Here is a 17996-nt window from a genome sequence, read left to right as displayed (position 1 = left end):
AGAGAAGAGAATTAGTTAAAGGGCTGACAGTTGAATAGAAAACATGCAAGAAGATTCATGAAAAATTTATAAGGTCAGAGAACACAGAAAGGAGTATGAGAGACACACGTGAAAACACATGATGAAAGATCTGGCATCCCTGGTATCCAGCAAGAAAAAAAGAAGGGGAATAAGGCAGAAACTACATTAGAAGAGATAATGGCTAAGATTTTTCCAAAACTTATATGAGACATTAACGTAGTCAGAAGAATCAGGATAGATAAAAATAAATCCTGTTTGGGTGCACATCAGAACATCACAGTAAAACTTCTAGAAACCAGTTAATAAAAGAAAAACTCAAAAAAAATCTCAAAAACATTACAAGGGAGACATAATTAGAAAAATCAAAGCAATATATCAGAAAATAAATTATAATAGATTCAATAAAACAAATAAAGAAACAAAAATAATCTTTGAAAAAGACAAAAATTAGGGACCTCTAGCAAGGCTAATTAAGAGCCAAAGAGAGAAGATACAAATTAAAAATTTCAAAAGGTAGATACATAAAGGAAAAAGAGAAACATCACTATGGATTCTAAAGGCATCAATGATAAGAGCATATTATGAGAATTTCTTCTGATAATAAAGTTAAAACTTAGATGAAACAAACACTAGTAAGAAAAAATATTATGTCAATACCGAAAGAAAGAGAAAATGTTAAAGGTCCTATATGTGTTTTAGAAATGAATAAGTTATAAATATTACCACTGTCAAGGAGGAAGAAATGTTCTACCCTTCTAGGTTCTTCTGGATGGACTGAGAATTAAGTTGACATCAGACAGTTTAGCAGGAGAAAATCAAACACAAGTTTATTAACATGTATATATGGGAGAGATCCAGGAAAACTGAGTTAACTCCCAAACCTGGCTGAAATTCTCACCTTAAACATTATCTTCAGCTAAAGACAAAAGAGGATGTTGGGGATAGTGGTTTGGGACTCCAAAGGGGAGGAAGGCAATTTACATGGAGATGTAAAAGCAAGTGTTTTTTAAGCAAATGTTTGCTGGGCAGTGCAGAGACTGGACACAGAAAGGACTCTGATATCTAGGACCCCATAAAATTTCCCCCACCACACTCAGCCCATATTCATTGCAGATATCTCTGGTGATATCTTTATTCAGAGGACAGGCCCTTTATCTAAATTCTTTTAGTCAGTAAAGGGGAAGACAATAAGAAAAACCTCCTGAGTCTTCTTTCTCTTAAAAATAATCAGCCTAAATTAATCATCTTGCCAAAGAGACGCATTTGGGGGTGGCACATTTTGCTCACTTACACCACAAAGAAATACTTAAACCTACATGGTTTTGATTGTGAATTCATCTAAAATATAAAGAAAAAAATAATCTTTGAAAAAATATTCCAGAGATTTTAAAAGGATGGAATACTTTGCAACTCATTTTTGAGGCCAACATAAACTTGGTACCAAAGTGTGACAAAGACAGGAGGATGGCTGGACAAACTTTCTTAAGAAAACAGATACAGAATTTTGTTTTGATAGCAAATCAAATCCAGTAATACATAAATAAATTATATGTCACAGCTGAATTGGGCTGACTTCTGTAATTAATGATTGGCTCAGCAATTTTTTTTTTTTTTTTTTTTTTTTTGCGGTACGCGGGCCTCTCACTGTTGTGGCCTCTCCCATTGTAGAGCACAGGCTCCGGACGTGCAGGCTCAGCGGCTGTGGCTCACGGGCCCAGCCGCTCCATGACATGTGGGATCTTCCCGGACCAGGGCACGAACCTGTGTCCCCTGCATCGGCAGGCGGACTCTTAACCACTGCGCCACCAGGGAAGCCCTGGCTCAGCATATTTAAAGTTTAAGATATAAGATTAACAGTAAAAGTAGAAAAATTTCAAAATAAATTAGATAGTCTAAAGCTATGCTGAAAATAATGTTTGATAAAATTCAACACATTCTGGTATAAATATTAGTAGCAAGCTAGAAATACAAGGCTCCTATTTGAGAGAAAACATGAAAATTAATGTTGAAATATTGAAAAATTCCATATGATTTATAATGAATCAAGAGTGGCCTTAAAACTATTTCTATTCAGTGCAATAGATACAAAAAAAGAAAGAAAAAATTGTATCAATGGAAAGTAATGAACTTAATAGTCATTATTTGTCCATGACGCAATTGTATATGCAGAAAATACAAAAGAAAAAACTAAAACATTAGAATTAATAAATGAGAAAATGTCCCTAGGTTCAGGATCATATAAATAAACATAAGAAAATATGTGCAAGGTACCTAAGCTGAAAATTATAAACTTTGACGGAATTTAAAGAAAACTTCAATAAACAAAATCATACATCATGATAAAAAATTAGAGAAGTCGATATTATAACCATGACAGTTTCCCCCAAACTGACCTATGTGAAATCTCATTCAAGATCTAAACTGTATGTGAGTATATGTATGTGTAAATGTTAGTAATGATTCAAAATTTGTATGGAGTTTCAAAGGACCAAGAATAGCTAAGAAAATTTTAACAAATAAAACAAAACACAGGACTTTGACTATCAGTTATCACTTCATTATTAAGATAGGAAAAATATGTGCATACAGATCCACACATATACAGTCACTTGATTTATAACAATGGTGACAGTGAGATAAAATTTCTTATCAGTAAGATAAGAAAAAAATCAAAGTTTGGTGACATATTTGTTGTCAAGGCTGTGAGAAATAGACACTCTTGTACATTGGTGATAGGAATAGAAAATAGCAAAACTTAATATGAGGGAAAATTTGGCCATATCGTCTCCAAACAGAAGTTCTTTTACCTTCAGAACAAGAAATATCAGCCCTAGAAATCTTTTCTAGGGTTAAACTGGCAAAAATATGGAAAGGCATATAAAGGGCTATTCAGTGAAGTGCTAGATTTAATAGAATAAGCCACAAAACTACCCGTATGCCTATCAATAGGGGATTTTAAATTAAGTTACAGTGTATAAACAAGTTGATTACTATGCAAACTGCTAAAAACAAAAAGTAATAAAAATATTTAAGAGTCAGAAAAATGGGGTATGTTACATTTAGGGGAACCATAAAAAGAACGATAGCTAACAGAACAAATAACAAAAGCCAGAGGAAGACAAATAATAAAATCAATAATGATAAAAATTAGAATTTTTTGGAAATTGAGTGAGATACATGTAAAAACTCATGAGTGAAAAAGAAACCATTAGTAAAATTGGAAACTATTTTGAACTGAATGATAATAAAAATACATCTTATCAAACTTCATTAATGTTTGCTAAAGCAAAGAATAGAAAGAAATGTATAGTTTTTAAAACCTCATAGAAATATGAAAAAAGTGTAGAATTAATTATCTACACTTTAAATCTTTAATGAAGTATTATCAAATTGATCCAATAATATAGAAAAAAGGAAACTACATCATATCCAATTAGCATTTATCTCATGGATGTAAAGTTGTTTTATTTTTCTAAAATCAATCAATATAATCCATAATCTTAAGGAAAAAAAAGGAGAAAAACGTATATTTTTTTCAATATCTGCAGAAAATCATTTGGTAAAATTCAATACCTGTCCTTCTTAAGAACTCATCAAATCAGGACAAAATGATAATTTCCTGAACCCAATAAAAGGCATCTGGCAAACCCTATAGCTAGCACATGCCTAATGGTGAAAGACTGCACAATGTGTAAGTAATATCAGAAACAGAGCAAGTATTTCTTCTTTTTAACTCCTTCTATTCAATGTTGTCCTGAAGGCCACATTTAGTACAATAAGCCAGAAAAAAATATATATAACACATATAATTTGGAAAGGAAAAAGTAAAACTGTAAAGACACTTTTACTTTGCTTTCTGAAAATGTAGAAAATCTTAGCTCTATTTTAGGGAATTTAACAAAAATTAAAAATTGTTAGAATTTATGTCACTCTAACAAGGTTGTAGCATACAAAGTCAGTACATGAAAATCAATAATATTTATGTATATGAGCAAAAATTGAAAATGAAATTTTAAAAACAATTTTATTTATCATAGAAATATAGCAAGTATTTTAAAGGGCACTTCCCCAAAAAGGAAAACTGAATAGTGATAAAAAATAAATATACTAAATCTCAATCATCAGGACACTACATTTTAAAACACTTATGATATTATTACACATCACTAGAGAAACAGAAATGTAAAATTCTGATAGCATTCAGTGTTGGTGAAGAACTGAAATAATGGTGACACTCAAAGAATGCTTGAGTGTAAGTTAACTAGAAAAATTACTTTGGAAAATAGTTTAGCATTACCTTAAAAAGCTAAACATGTGCTGTCTATTTCTAGGTATATACACTAGAGAAAATGTTCATATCTGCATATGCTTGTCAGTAGACATTTATAAGCATTTTTAAAAGAGCACTATTTTCATTTGCTTTGGGTATATACCCAGGAGTGGAACTGCTGGATCATAGGTAGCTCTATTTTTGATATTTCAAGGAACCTCCATACTGTTTTCTATAGTGGTTGCACCAATTTACGTTCCCATCAACAGTGTAGAAAGGTTGACAGGTCCTTTTTTTCCCACATCCTTGTCAACATTTGTTATTTATGGTCTTTTTGATGATAACCATTCTGACAGGTGTAAGGTGATATCTCATTGTGGTTTGATTTGCATTTATCTGATGATTAGAAATGTTGAACATCTTTTCATGTGCCTATTGGCCACCTGTATATCTTCTTTGGAAAAATGTCTATTCAGGTCTTCTGCCCATTTTTTAAATTGGGTCGTTTGCTTTTTTGATATTGAGTTATATGAGCTGTTTATATATTTTGGGTACTAACCCCTTATCAGTAATATCATTTGCAAATATTTTCTCTCATTCAGGAGGTTGTCTTTGCATTTTACCAATGGTTTCCTTTACTGTGCAAAAGCTTTTAACACTAATTCTAAAAGATACATGCACCCCGATGTTCACAGCAGCATTGTTTACAATAGCTATGATATGGAAGCAAGCTAAGTGTCCATCAGCAGATGAATGGATAAATAAGATGTGGTATATACATAAAATGGAATATTACTCAGCCATAAAAATAATGAAATTCTGCCATTTTCAACAATGTGGATGGACCTAGAGAATATTATATTTAGTGAAATAAGTCAGGTAAAGAAAGACAAATGCTCTGTTATCACTTATAAGTAGAATCTAAAAAATAAAACAAACAAATATATATAACACAGCAGAAATACTCACAGATATAGAGTACAGACTAGTACTTACCAGTAGGTTGAACAAAGGGAGTAGGGGCAAGACAGGAGTATGAGATTAAGATATATAAACTGCTATGTATAAAATAGATAAGTAACAAGGGTATATTGTACAGCACAGAGAAATATAGCCATTGTTTGATAATAACTTTAAATGGACCATTGTCTATAAAAATATTGAATCACTATGTTGTACACCTGAAACTAATATAATATTGTAAATCAAATATACTTCAATAAAAATAAATAAAATAAAAACATTGTTTAAAATAGCCCAAAATAAATAAATTAAATGTTAATTAAAAATAAAATAGGTAAATAGATTATCATCTAGTCATATAATTCTAAACAACAATGAAAAAGAATAAATTATAGCTACAACTGCTAACATGAGTTAAACTTATAAATATTATGTTGAGGGAAAGAAATGAGTAATAGGCAAATACATATATACCATCTGACTGTATTTGTTTAAAGTACCAAACCTAAAGTCCTTTAAAGGGAAATACTAGTATTTCCCTTTAAAGGAATATATAGTAAAATACTATACAAAATAATATATAATATACAGATATATACTTATGTGATAGAATTATAAAGTAAAACACAAAATCAAGAAAGTGATTACCCTGATTGAGAAGGGAAGGGTATGTGACCCAAACACAGCTCACAGAAATCACCTCAGTTACTGGCAATGTCTTAACTTGGGTAATGCTTATGGATCTTTCATTTTGTTAATATTTTTAAAACATTTTATGAACTTTCTATATTCTTTAGAATGCATTTTATTAGAAACATTTCCAAATACAAGATTTTTTCAAATTTAATTTTTATTTTATATTGGAATATGGTTGATTTACAATGTTATGTTAGTTTCAGGTGTACAGCCAAGTGATTCAGTTATACATATACATATATCCATTATTTTTCAGATTCTTTTTCCATATAGGTTATTACAGAATATTGAGTAGAGTTCCCTGTGCTATACAGTAGGTCCTTATTGATTATCTATTTTATATACAGTAGTGTGTATATGTTAATCTCAAACTACTAATTTATCCTTCCCCCCCATCTTTCCTCTTTAGTAACCATAAATTTGTTTTCAAAGTCTGTGAGTCTGTTTCTATTTAGTAAATAAGTTCATTTGTATCATTATTTTAGATTCCAAGTTTTTAAAAAGATTGCTACCTCTAAAAGTTTTATAGTGTCTAGTCTTCCGTTTAGGTTTCTAATCCATTTTGAGTTTATTTTTGGGTATGGTGTTAGGGAGTGTTATAATTTCATTCTTTTACATGGAGCTGTCCAGTTTTTCCAGCACCACTTATTGTAGAGACTGTCTTTTCTTCATTGTATATCCTTGCCTCCTTTGTCATAGATTAGTTGACCACAGGTGCGTGTGTTTATCTCTGGGCTTTCTATCCTGTTCCATTGATCTATATTTCTGTTTTTGTGCCAGTACCATATTGTCTTGATTACTGTAGCTTTGTAGTAGAGTCTGAAGTCAGGGAGTCTGATTCCTCCAGCTCCGTTTTTTTCCCTCAAGACTGCTTTGGCTATTTGGGGTCTTTTGTGTCTTCATACAAATTTTAAGATTTTTTGTTTCAGTTCTGTAAAAAATGCCATTGGTAATTTGATAGGGATTGCATTGAATGTGTAGATTGCTTTGGGTAGTATAGTCATTTTCACAATATAACCCTTTGACATAAATCACAGCAAGAACTTTTTTAATCCACCTCCTAGAATAATGGAAATAAAAACAAAAATAAACAAATGGAACCTAATGAAACTTAAAAGCTTTTGCAAAGCAAATGAAACTACAAACAAGACAAAGGACAACTCTCAGAATGAGAGAAAATATTTACAAATGAAGGAACAAAGGATTAATCTCCAAAATATATAAACAGCTCATGCAGCTCAATATTAAAAAAAAAAAAACAACAACCCAGTCAACAAATCGGCAGAAGACCTAAATAGACATTTCTCCAAAGAAGACGTAGAAATGGCCAAGAAGCACATGAAAAGCTGCTCATCACTCATTATTAGAGAAATGTAAATCAAAACTACAATGAGATATCACCTCACACCAGTTAGAATTGGCATCATCAGAAAATCTACAAACAACAAATGCTGGAGAGGATGTGGAGAAAAGGGTACCCTCTTGCACTGTTGGTGGGAATGTAAATTGATGCAGCTACTATGGAGAACAGTATGGAGTTTCCTTAAAAAACTAAAAATAGGGCTTCCCTGGTGGCGCAGTGGTTGAGAGTCCGCCTGCTGATGCAGGGGACACGGGTTCATGCCCCGGTCCGGGAAGATCCCACATGCTGTGGAGCGGCTGGGCCCGTGAGCCATGACCACTGAGCCTGCGTGTCCGGAGCCTGTGCTCTACAATGGGAGAGGCCACAACAGTGAGAGGCCCACATACAGAAAAAAAAAAAAAAATAGAATTACCATATGACCCAGCAATCCCACTACTGGACATATACCCAGAGAAAATCATAATTCAAAAAGACACATGCACTCCAATGTTCATTGCAGCACTATTTTCAATAGCCAGGTCATAGAAACAACCTAAATGCCCATCGACAGATGAATGGGAAAAGAAGATGTGGTACATATATACAATAGAATATTACTCAGCCATAAAAAGGAACAAAATTGGGTCATTTGTAGAGACATGGATTCATCCAGAGACTGTCATACAGAGTGAAGTAAGTCAGAAAGAGAAAAACAAATATCATATATTAATGCATACATGTGGAACCTAGAAAAATGATACAGATGAACCGGTTTGCAGAGCAGAAATAGAGACACGAATGTGGAGAACAAATATATGGACACCAAGGGGGGAAAGTGGCTGAGGGGTGTGGTGGTGGTGTGATTAATTGGGAGATTTGGATTGATATGTATACAGTGATGTATATAAAATTGGTGACTAATAAGAACCTGCTCTACAAAAAAATAAATTAAATAAAATTCAAAGAAAACCTCATATTAAAAAATAAAAATAATGCTACCAGTTTAATTTAATTTATAGATCTGTTTAATTAATATTGAATTTTTTAACTGAATGAAGTAGTTAGTAAATTGTCCCTCTCCTTAGAGTGTAAATAAATAGAATTTAGATATAAAAAATATTTTACATAACAGATTAAAAATCATCTACCTCTGAAACTATGTGACTTTGTGTCTAATTATTCTCTCAAAACTATCAGTGTTAAATAGAACTAATGTTGTGCCAACTCCAACTCAGCAAAGCACCTATGTTTCTATTTGGGAGAAAGTGTCATATCTAGACAAGAATGAAAGAGGAAATCAACATTTATATAACCATCCCAAGACAAATATCCATCTCACATCAAGAGAATAGAGGTGTTCCATCCAGAACAAGACCATCCCATCCAGTAGCTATATTTTTAACTATTAGAAGGAGAATTTTCTCTTACAGATCACTAAGTCAGGGGAAGAAGCAAAACTGGATTCAAGGTAATTTATTCAAATAAATATTGTTTTTAATTGAAGGAACATTTACTGAGTACCTTTTAGATGCAATGCAGGAAAAGCAGTAATAGCATGCCGTGATCTACACCTCAAGGAGTTCACAAGCTGATCAATTGCAACATATCATTGCAACAACTATAAATACGGAAAATGAAGTACGTACTCCATGCAGGGACACCAGTGATAAGAGGTAATAGACTTTATTCAGAAAGGAAATTTTGAGCCAACCTGAAGAATGATGCATTTGGAGTTTTCTGGGTGGAAGAACATGGTATTGCTTAATAATATTATAAAAATTATTATATAACAAATAGCAAAAGTGACCATGGCATTGTTTAATAATAGTATGAAAGTCATAATATCAAAGATTGCAGAAATACAGTATCATTTTACCTTATTTTTCAGTTATCAATTATCAAAGATAAGTATTACATCCTGAAAAATGCAAACTTTCCATTTATCTATTCACTCAACATATATTGAGGGCCATCTGCATTCTTCAGTTGGGGCACTGACAAAATCATGGCCCCTGGCCAGCTTCCTAGTGCTCACAGATCAGTAGTTATGATTCCATAGATTTTACTGTCAGTTTCTTCATACTTTTATTTTCTTATTATTCACCCTTACAATCCATTTACATCTTCTCATTTGGAGAAAAGTCTTTTATAAATAGAGCATAGTCACCCTTTTGGTCCTGGGCAGGTTCACAGAGGCTACAAATTATCCTTTCTTTATAGAAAAGTTGGCCTCATAATAATAACTCCCTTTATAGAGGCCTGCAAAGACTTGTTCCTTTCCATGTGGTGTTCAGCGATTAATGGGAATGGTGTCCACATATTTGTGTTCCTGCCAGACTACACCACTTATCTGAAGCCAGTGTCAGGGCCTTATGACTATTAATCACCTCTCCAGTCCCTGAAATAAAATCTGCATTGTATACTGCTTGGACTGAGCAAGGGGAAAGGGAATGGTTTGTTCTGAGGCTGCTTCTCATCATTAATTTTCAATTATGACTGCAAGAACTATCCCAGCTAAGCAGGAAGTAAAACAGCCCTCAGGGAAGACTAATAAAGGCCACATGGAACGGGGGAAAATCTGAGACTTATAAACTCTGTTTTGGAAAACAAAATTAATAAACAATTTATAAAATTCCTCACAGGGAGGTATAAAATATATCCTTGCTAACTGGGAAAAGTCATATAAAGGACAAAACAAGCAGGCCTTTTAAAGGCATAAATAAAAATGACTAAGCCACACCTTTGCTTAGAGCTAAAATTATGAACCCAAGTTTCTTCACTAGTTAAGATAATTGTTCCATTTTTGAAAAATGATTTTATGATGGCTTCTTCAGTTCTACTGACACATCTTTCTCAGCCAAAAGAAAATGTTTCATAGTCTTTAAAGGCCTGTTCAGGAGTCCTTCTGGTGTGAAATGAGCAAGCAAAGAAGATCTATGTTTAAAAGGGAGAAAAAAAAAAAAAAAAAGAATCAGCCTCCCTCATTAGACCCAAGAAATCTGAATAATGAAAATTCGCTTTGTGTATGGTGTTTTGTATTTTAGAAATGACTTTAACATAGAATATTCTCATCTCACAACATTCTATGTTGTCACTTTTATATAATCTCATCTTTCACCTAAGGCACCTAAAGATCAAGAAGCAAAATCACATGCTCCAGATCATAGGTTAAAAGTAACATTGTCAGGATTTCGATTGCAGTCTCCTGACTCTAAACACACACTTTGCCTGACATCTTGAGCCTTTAGGAATTGGATGTCGATATATCTATATGGAGTTATTAGTTTATACAAGCATTCAGACATTATTCTTATGAATAGAAAAAGCCATCGCATACATACACACACACACAACCCTCACATCATTTCAGATATCAGTCATGTTTGCATTGTCCTTCTTCTCATTCCATGCCTATCCCAACTTTCTTATTTCATTTTGTTCTCCTCGAGGAATAATTCCTTATTTTAAATATTTTTGGTGGGGTAGTGCCTTCATCCGACTGCAAAAGCTCTGTAGGTCAATTCATTCTGATCCTATTTGGGTTTAGCTAATCACACATTCACCCTAAGGACCTTGAATCCTGAATGAGGAAAAGAAAGACCTGAGATTTCCTAAAATGTGAGACCTGAGCTCTTGTTCTTACTCCTTAAATTCTAGTGCGAAATCTTGGCTCTTGTCACTTCACCAAGTTTACTGTTCCAGCATCCTATCAATTCAATGAATCCCTCATATTCTTCCAATGTATTCCCTGGTTGTCTGAGAAATCAATCCTCAGTTTTTGTGACTTACAATCAAAGATATGACTGATCCATTCTCTTCTGCAGCCTTGAATATTCATGGATTATGAAGACACTAGTTTGATTCTTACACTGTGATTTCTTTCATATATGAAATTCTTAACTCAAGACATAGACCAAGTAAACTGTTAAAACATCTCTTGGAACTATGATGGAATGCTCACAGACTAAATATTGAAGTGCTGATGTCATTATAACATTTTTATGAAGTGTTTCCTTCTTTATCTCTGTTTGACTCAAGACATAAACAGTTTATGTATGTGTAGAGTAATTCAAATGCACTGTTAAAATTGACCGAGAAAGGTAAAAATTCAAGGGTGAGCAAACATTGAAAGGGTTTAACATTCTTATTTGAAGACGGCAATACATAAAATATAAGATGAACAAATCTATTTCTCAGTATTTTTTATACGTGTCAGACATGAGAAACTTCCCATTCGTGAATTAGACTTACGCATCTTTTTTAACTGCCCGCTAGTTGGAAAATTTTACAATACAAGCTATTACATGTTAATGTTTTTATTTATTGTTCTAGGAATATTATCTTTAGAAACACTTTCCCTTGATTAAACTTGAACTTGATTCTAGGACTGAAACTGTCAACTTTATGTGATTTTCCCATTCCAGACTGCGTCTTGATCTAGCTGTCTAATTTCCAAGTAATAATTCTGGCTTGGGAGATAAAAATGGCAACTTTTATGAAAAACAATCCTGTGTTTTGGAATTTTCAGCCTTATTTTCAAGGTTAATTATTACTATTTATATTGCTACGTCTTTGTTACCAAATGGGCTTTTCTAGTAGCATAATACCAAAGTAAAACCTCTGGAGAACAGGAGATTTACGTAGTGAGTGTGTTAGAGGCAATCCCTCACCGAGTGGCAAAAGCACGTGTTAAATTTCAAGTTTGACGAGAGTGACGTTAGCCTTTATTTATAACGACAGCTGCTTATAAGCTGTGGAGACAAAATAGATTAAGAATTTCCTGATGCTTTTGCTCTGAAGATCATGTGGCAGGAAGGACCCTGGATTTGGATATTGAAGGTGAAAATATAAATTTAGTTTCCCACTTACCCCTAGGGGTTAAGAGTAGAGGCTGACTGGTAAAGGCACTTGATTAAGTAAAAATGGGCCTAGATACAAAATCAAGGCAACTTATTCACATGGAGTATGCCCTACCTCCATCTCTGGAGAATATATGTGTCTCTGGAGAATACATCAGTAAGAAGTGACTATATTTTTCTTGAATCTTTAATGTGGATTTGTATTAGCAAGAATTAAGTTCTTCAGTGAGAAGGTGCATATAAAAATAAAAGAAGTTTGTATCTTCTTAGTTTTACTCCTTAAAAATCCTAGGAAAGAAGAAAGGAAGAAAGAAAAAGGAAGAAAGCAAGGAAGGAAAGGTATGGAAGATAAGTAGGGAGAGGAAAGGAAAAGAAAGGAAGTAAATGACTAAATGCTTAAGTATCAAACCATGTAGTTCAAAGACTCTGAATCCTCACTGCCTGAATTTAAATCATGATCTGAGTGTGACCCAAAGCAAACTACTTAACCTCCTGGTGATTCAGTTTAATTGCCTGCAATATGGAGTAACATAGTACCTAGTTCATAAGGTTGTATTAAGGATTATAAACATTGAAATAAGTAGAATGCCTAGAACAGTGCTTAGCACACTATAAGCATTACAAGTGCTTATTATTATGAATGTAGTTTCCACAAATCTGATGACTGCCTCAAGAGCTTCCATAGACACTCAAGGCAGTTACAGAGCTGAGTCGAGGCCTCCTGGTGCCCCCTCAAATCCAGTATTTTCACAAGCCAATAGGCTACCTTCATAGCAAAGACAGACAAAAATCCTCCCTCAGTCATTGCTTGCCTATCCACATCTACTGTATTCTTCTGCTTCTTTGAAAAATTGTTCCCTTATAAATTGTATGTCCTTCTTTGAAGAGCTTTGGCCTCTGTTATGGGTTGAATTGTGTCCTCCTGAAGTTCATATGTTCAAGTCTTAACTCCCAGTACCTCAGAATGTCATCTTATTTGGAAACAGGTTTGTTGCAGATATAACTAGTTAAGTCAGGATAAAGTTTTACTGGAGTAAGCTGAGCTCCTAATCCAATATGTCTGGTGACCTTGGACACTGATAGAGACAGAAGGAAAACACCATGTGAAGACTGGAGTTATGCTACCACAAGCCAAGGAACAGGAAAAGTTCTGGTAAACCACCAACAGAGGCAGGTAAGAGATTCCTCTTGACAGTCCTCAGAGGGAACCAACCAGGTCAACACATTGACTTCAGACTTCTAGCCTTCAGAATTGTGAGATAATGTACTTCTGCTATTTAACCACTCCATTTGTGGTACTTTGTTGTGGCAGCCCTAGCAAACTAGCAGACCCTCACTGAGGAGAAAATTAGCTTCCTATCCAACTTGCTGAAGTTTGTGCACATTGGAAACCCCCTTGTGTCTGGAAGCTTCTCCTTCTGAAGATGGCATTGAAGCTGTCTTATGGCCCTGGGACACTGACAGAAAGTGTACTGGTGCCTTTTCCTCAGTCTGAGAAAGATTCGTAAGTGAGTGCCACACATCCTCTATCTAGACAAGCTCCTTGTATCGTTGCATGAAATCACTTTATATGGGGAAATAGGAAAAAAATAATGGGACTTGCAGTTTGAGTTTGTCAGTTTTGCCACTTGTAAAAGTGTAAGCTTGAGCAAATTATTTAATGTCCTCTTTCCCACTCTGACAAGTGAAGATGCAAGTAGCCTCATTATTGCCCAGAAATAAAAAGATAAAGTTATCATTCATGCAAGTAGCAGATATGTATTGAGTATCTACCAATAGACATTAAACAAGACCTTGGGAAAAAAAAATGTGTAAAGCAAAGCCTGTGCTTGAGATATTTGAAATGCAAGAAGAGAGGAAGACACATGGACATGTAATTACAATATACAAAAAATGCTTGACTGGAGCTGAAGCTACAAGTTTCTACACGAACTCAGAGGAGGAAGGTATTGACATTGGGCATAGGTAGAGGACTCAGAAAACACTTAGCAAGTATGTGTGGCTTAGGGAAATCTTGACAGATTCCATGACATTTGAACCAAGCTTGGAAGAATTAATGGCAATTTGCCAAATGGAGAAATGGCAGCAGGGAGTGGGTGCCCAGCATGTGCATGGTGCAGTGATGCTTGTAGAAGCATTGCCTCAGTCTATGTGGCTAAATCTTATGATGCATGCACTGGCAAGTAGATAGAGATAAAGTTATGAAAAAGATGAGTCTCAAGACTTCCTATCTTAAAGGGTTAGATTTTCAGGAATAAAAATTTCCTATCTCCAAGTTCAAGAAAAAGAAAAACTGTCCTTTGGTCATGGCCTCAAGCCTTCATCAGAGATATTTTTAAACCCATTTCAATCTTTTGGTAGCAACTTATCTTCTTAACCTGATTTCTCAGCCAATCAGTAACTGCCTGGCTCCAGTGACTATGCCTGTAAGAGGCTGAAAGATCAGGCAATCTGTAAACACTTCTGCTTCTAAATGCCTGCAGATGCCTGAACTCCATATTTCCCAAAGCCCAGCTTAAGATAAATTTCTTATTCAGTTCTTTGTTTCTTTGTTCAGAGATATTATACAACTACAGCTTGCTTAGCAAGCAATGCATTCAGCTCTGATTTCATATTTTGACACTATTTAATGCTGTTATTATTACACCTCTTCACCTCTTTCATTTTCTAAAATATTTAATAAGGACTGACTCCATGCCTATCTCAGTGTGGCCTGAGGATGCACAAACTTGGTCCATGACATGTGGGAACTGGTCCAAGGATTCACCCGGAGAGGCATACAGATGCTAAAATACTTTAATTAAACGTGCCGCTCCACATATGAGTGGGTACAGGAGAACTAACAGTTGTTGACTGTCTGCAATGAGACATGCATTATACTGCTTGCTGTGTATAGTTTACTTTCATTAAATATCACAGCAATACCTCAAGATGGATGTTTTCATACCTGTTTTCCAGACAAGATCTAGTATGTCAAAAGTTTTAGTCACTTTCTCAAAGTGAGAAAGATCGCAGCAATGTGATCTCATTTTGGTGTAGTTTGAAAACGTGTGGTCTCGTCCTTATAAAATCTGTTATCTCCAACATCCAAAGGGAAAGGTTCTCAATGAAAGTAGCTTTTCCCAACTCAAGGAGGTACTCTATTGCTAAACACAAAATTTAAACATAGCCACCTAATGCTAAACTGCCAGACTGGTAGCTGAAATCAAACCTCACTCCAGAGTATGTGTACATACATTTGCTGATATTGCAAAAAAACAAAATAGTTTCTCCCTGGTGTTTTTTTCTTTAAAAATTGCTATCCTTTATAGAATTATAAACTATTGTTTTTCACATTTTAATTTGTAAAGAAATATATAAAAATAGCTAAAAGACTACTTACACTGATAAATGTTAAGCACCTACTTAACCTTTATACATTTTAGTCCAATGATATTTTGGGATTTAAAATTATATTATTCCTATTTTACAGATGAGAAAACTGAGACACAAAGAGGTTATGTAAATTTCCCAAGGACCTACATCTAGTACACAGCAAAACCAAAATGTGACATTTGCTTTCCATGATTATATTTTTGGTTTAAAAATTAACATCTCATAAAAATACACTTGTGAATGAAATAATAAACAAATAGGTAAAATGAGTTTTGACAAGGTTTTAAACACTTTTCAGTGATACTTCCTTACAGCTAAAAGCAATTGAATTTCTTCTTTTGGTCAAAAATCTCTTGAAAGATGCTAGAGATTTATGTGTATTATCCTCAATTTCATATTGAAAATGTGAGTGTTTTCTCCTTGATGACTTCTCATTGTGATTAAAGATTAAGTAAGCCACATCCAAAATTCCACATGCATATCCCTCAGAGAGGGATCTGAGGATGAGTAAATTAATTTTGATGCTTGATATAGTCACAGAAAATGCTAATTGTTAGGCAGAAAGTGTTTCCTGTAACACTTTCTCTTGCGAAGGTCTAGTAAAATCTGCATAGCTTATAAGATTAGAAAATGTGAAGAAAATACAACTATTTTTATAAAGCACTGCATGAAGTTTCTGAATGATGGCAATGAGTTAGTCTTTTTTCTTGTATTATGACTTCTGCTGTTGCATTCAAAAATAACTACTTGCTGACAGACAGGATTAAAGACGCAGACATAGAGAATGGACTTGAGGACATGGGAAGGGGGAAGGGTAAGCTGGGACAAAGTGAGAGAGTGGCATGGACATATATACACTACCAAATGTAAAATAGATATCTAGTGGGAAGCAGCCATATAGCACAGGGAGATCAGCTCGGTGCTTTGTGACCACCTAGAGAGGTGGGATAGGGAGGGTGGGAGGGAGATGCAAGAGGGAGGAGATATGGGGATATATGTATATGTATACCTGACTCACTTTGTTATAAAGCAGAAACTAATACACCATTGTAAAGCAATTATACTCCAATAAAGATGTTAAAAAATAAATAAATAATAAAATAAATAACTACTTGCTGAAACTTGTAGGAAATAGTACTAAATGGATAAACCCCCAAATAAATATGTAAATAAAATAATTTGTCCCTTTCTTGCTCTGGGTCTTTTGACATAAGTCTTTCGGGACATAGCCTAAAGGAACAACTTTTCAGGCCTTTATTATGACAGTATCAAATAACTTATTAGAATGAATTACTTGAGAGGAATCAATGATTACATTTCCCTAACCTACAAAAACAAACCAAAAATTTTAAAAAGGCAGAAAACAATCTCTAAATCATATGGGAACATATTAGGAGGTACCATGTCCCTGTTGCTCAATCAAATGATAGGAAAGTATGTTGACAACTATAAGTTCTGACATATACTCTCTGTCATTGAATTGTTAACAAGCCCTCTACATATTTAAACACATTTCATAGCTTTATGAAACAATTTTAACAAATAATGGGAATACTATTTAAAACACTTTATTTGAAATAATTTTATATTGACAGAAGAATTGCAACAATAATGGAGAGTTGGTTTAATTCTTCATCCAGCTATAGATAATATTGTTATACCTATAACTAGGCATATTCATCAGAGCTAAGAAATGAGAATTAGTATGATATTTATTATTAACTAAACTTCAGGCTTATTTTTAATTTTACCAGATTTTGTACTAATCAATCTAGGATAACATTGTTTATGGATGTCATGTCTCCTCAATCTCCTTCAAATAGTGAGAATTTCTTTCTTCCTTTCTTTTTCTTCTCCTTTTTTCCTTTCTTTTTTTTTTTCTTTTTTCTTTTCTTTTTTTTTTTTTTTGGTGTTCCATGAATGACCTTGGCACTATTAAAGAGTTAACAAGTCTTGGTCAGTTATTTTATACAAAATCCCTCACTGGACTTTGTCTGATGTTTCCCCGTGACTGAACGAGAGTTTTTGAGGAAGAATACCACAGTGAGGTGCCTTTCTCATGGGATATCAACAAGAACCTGATAATAACTTGACTTACTGCTGTTGTTGCCAACCTTGATCACTTGGATCAAGTGCTGTCTGCCGGGGGCAGTAAGTAGTTACCACTTTCTCCTTTCCATTCTCTAGTCGCCAGTCACTAAATCCAGTCCACACTCAAGGGGAGGGGAATTAAGCTCCCTTTCTGGCGGGAAGAGTGTGAATGAATCTGTAGTCCTATGTTAACACCACCACAGTGGTTAATAAATATTTTGGAGGAAACACTTTGAGACTAGCCAAATACCTTGTTACTCTAAATTTTGCCCACTAATTTTATCATTTATCAATTTACTGGAAGAATCATTACGGTGCTGTTCTTATGGTTATTTTCTATTTCTCTCATCCCTTCTACATTTATTATTTGGAACTCTTC

This window comes from Pseudorca crassidens, chromosome 1, assembly GCF_039906515.1.
Source record: "Pseudorca crassidens isolate mPseCra1 chromosome 1, mPseCra1.hap1, whole genome shotgun sequence".
Classification (NCBI taxonomy): domain Eukaryota; kingdom Metazoa; phylum Chordata; class Mammalia; order Artiodactyla; family Delphinidae; genus Pseudorca; species Pseudorca crassidens.
This window is presented reverse-complemented; position numbering follows the sequence as displayed.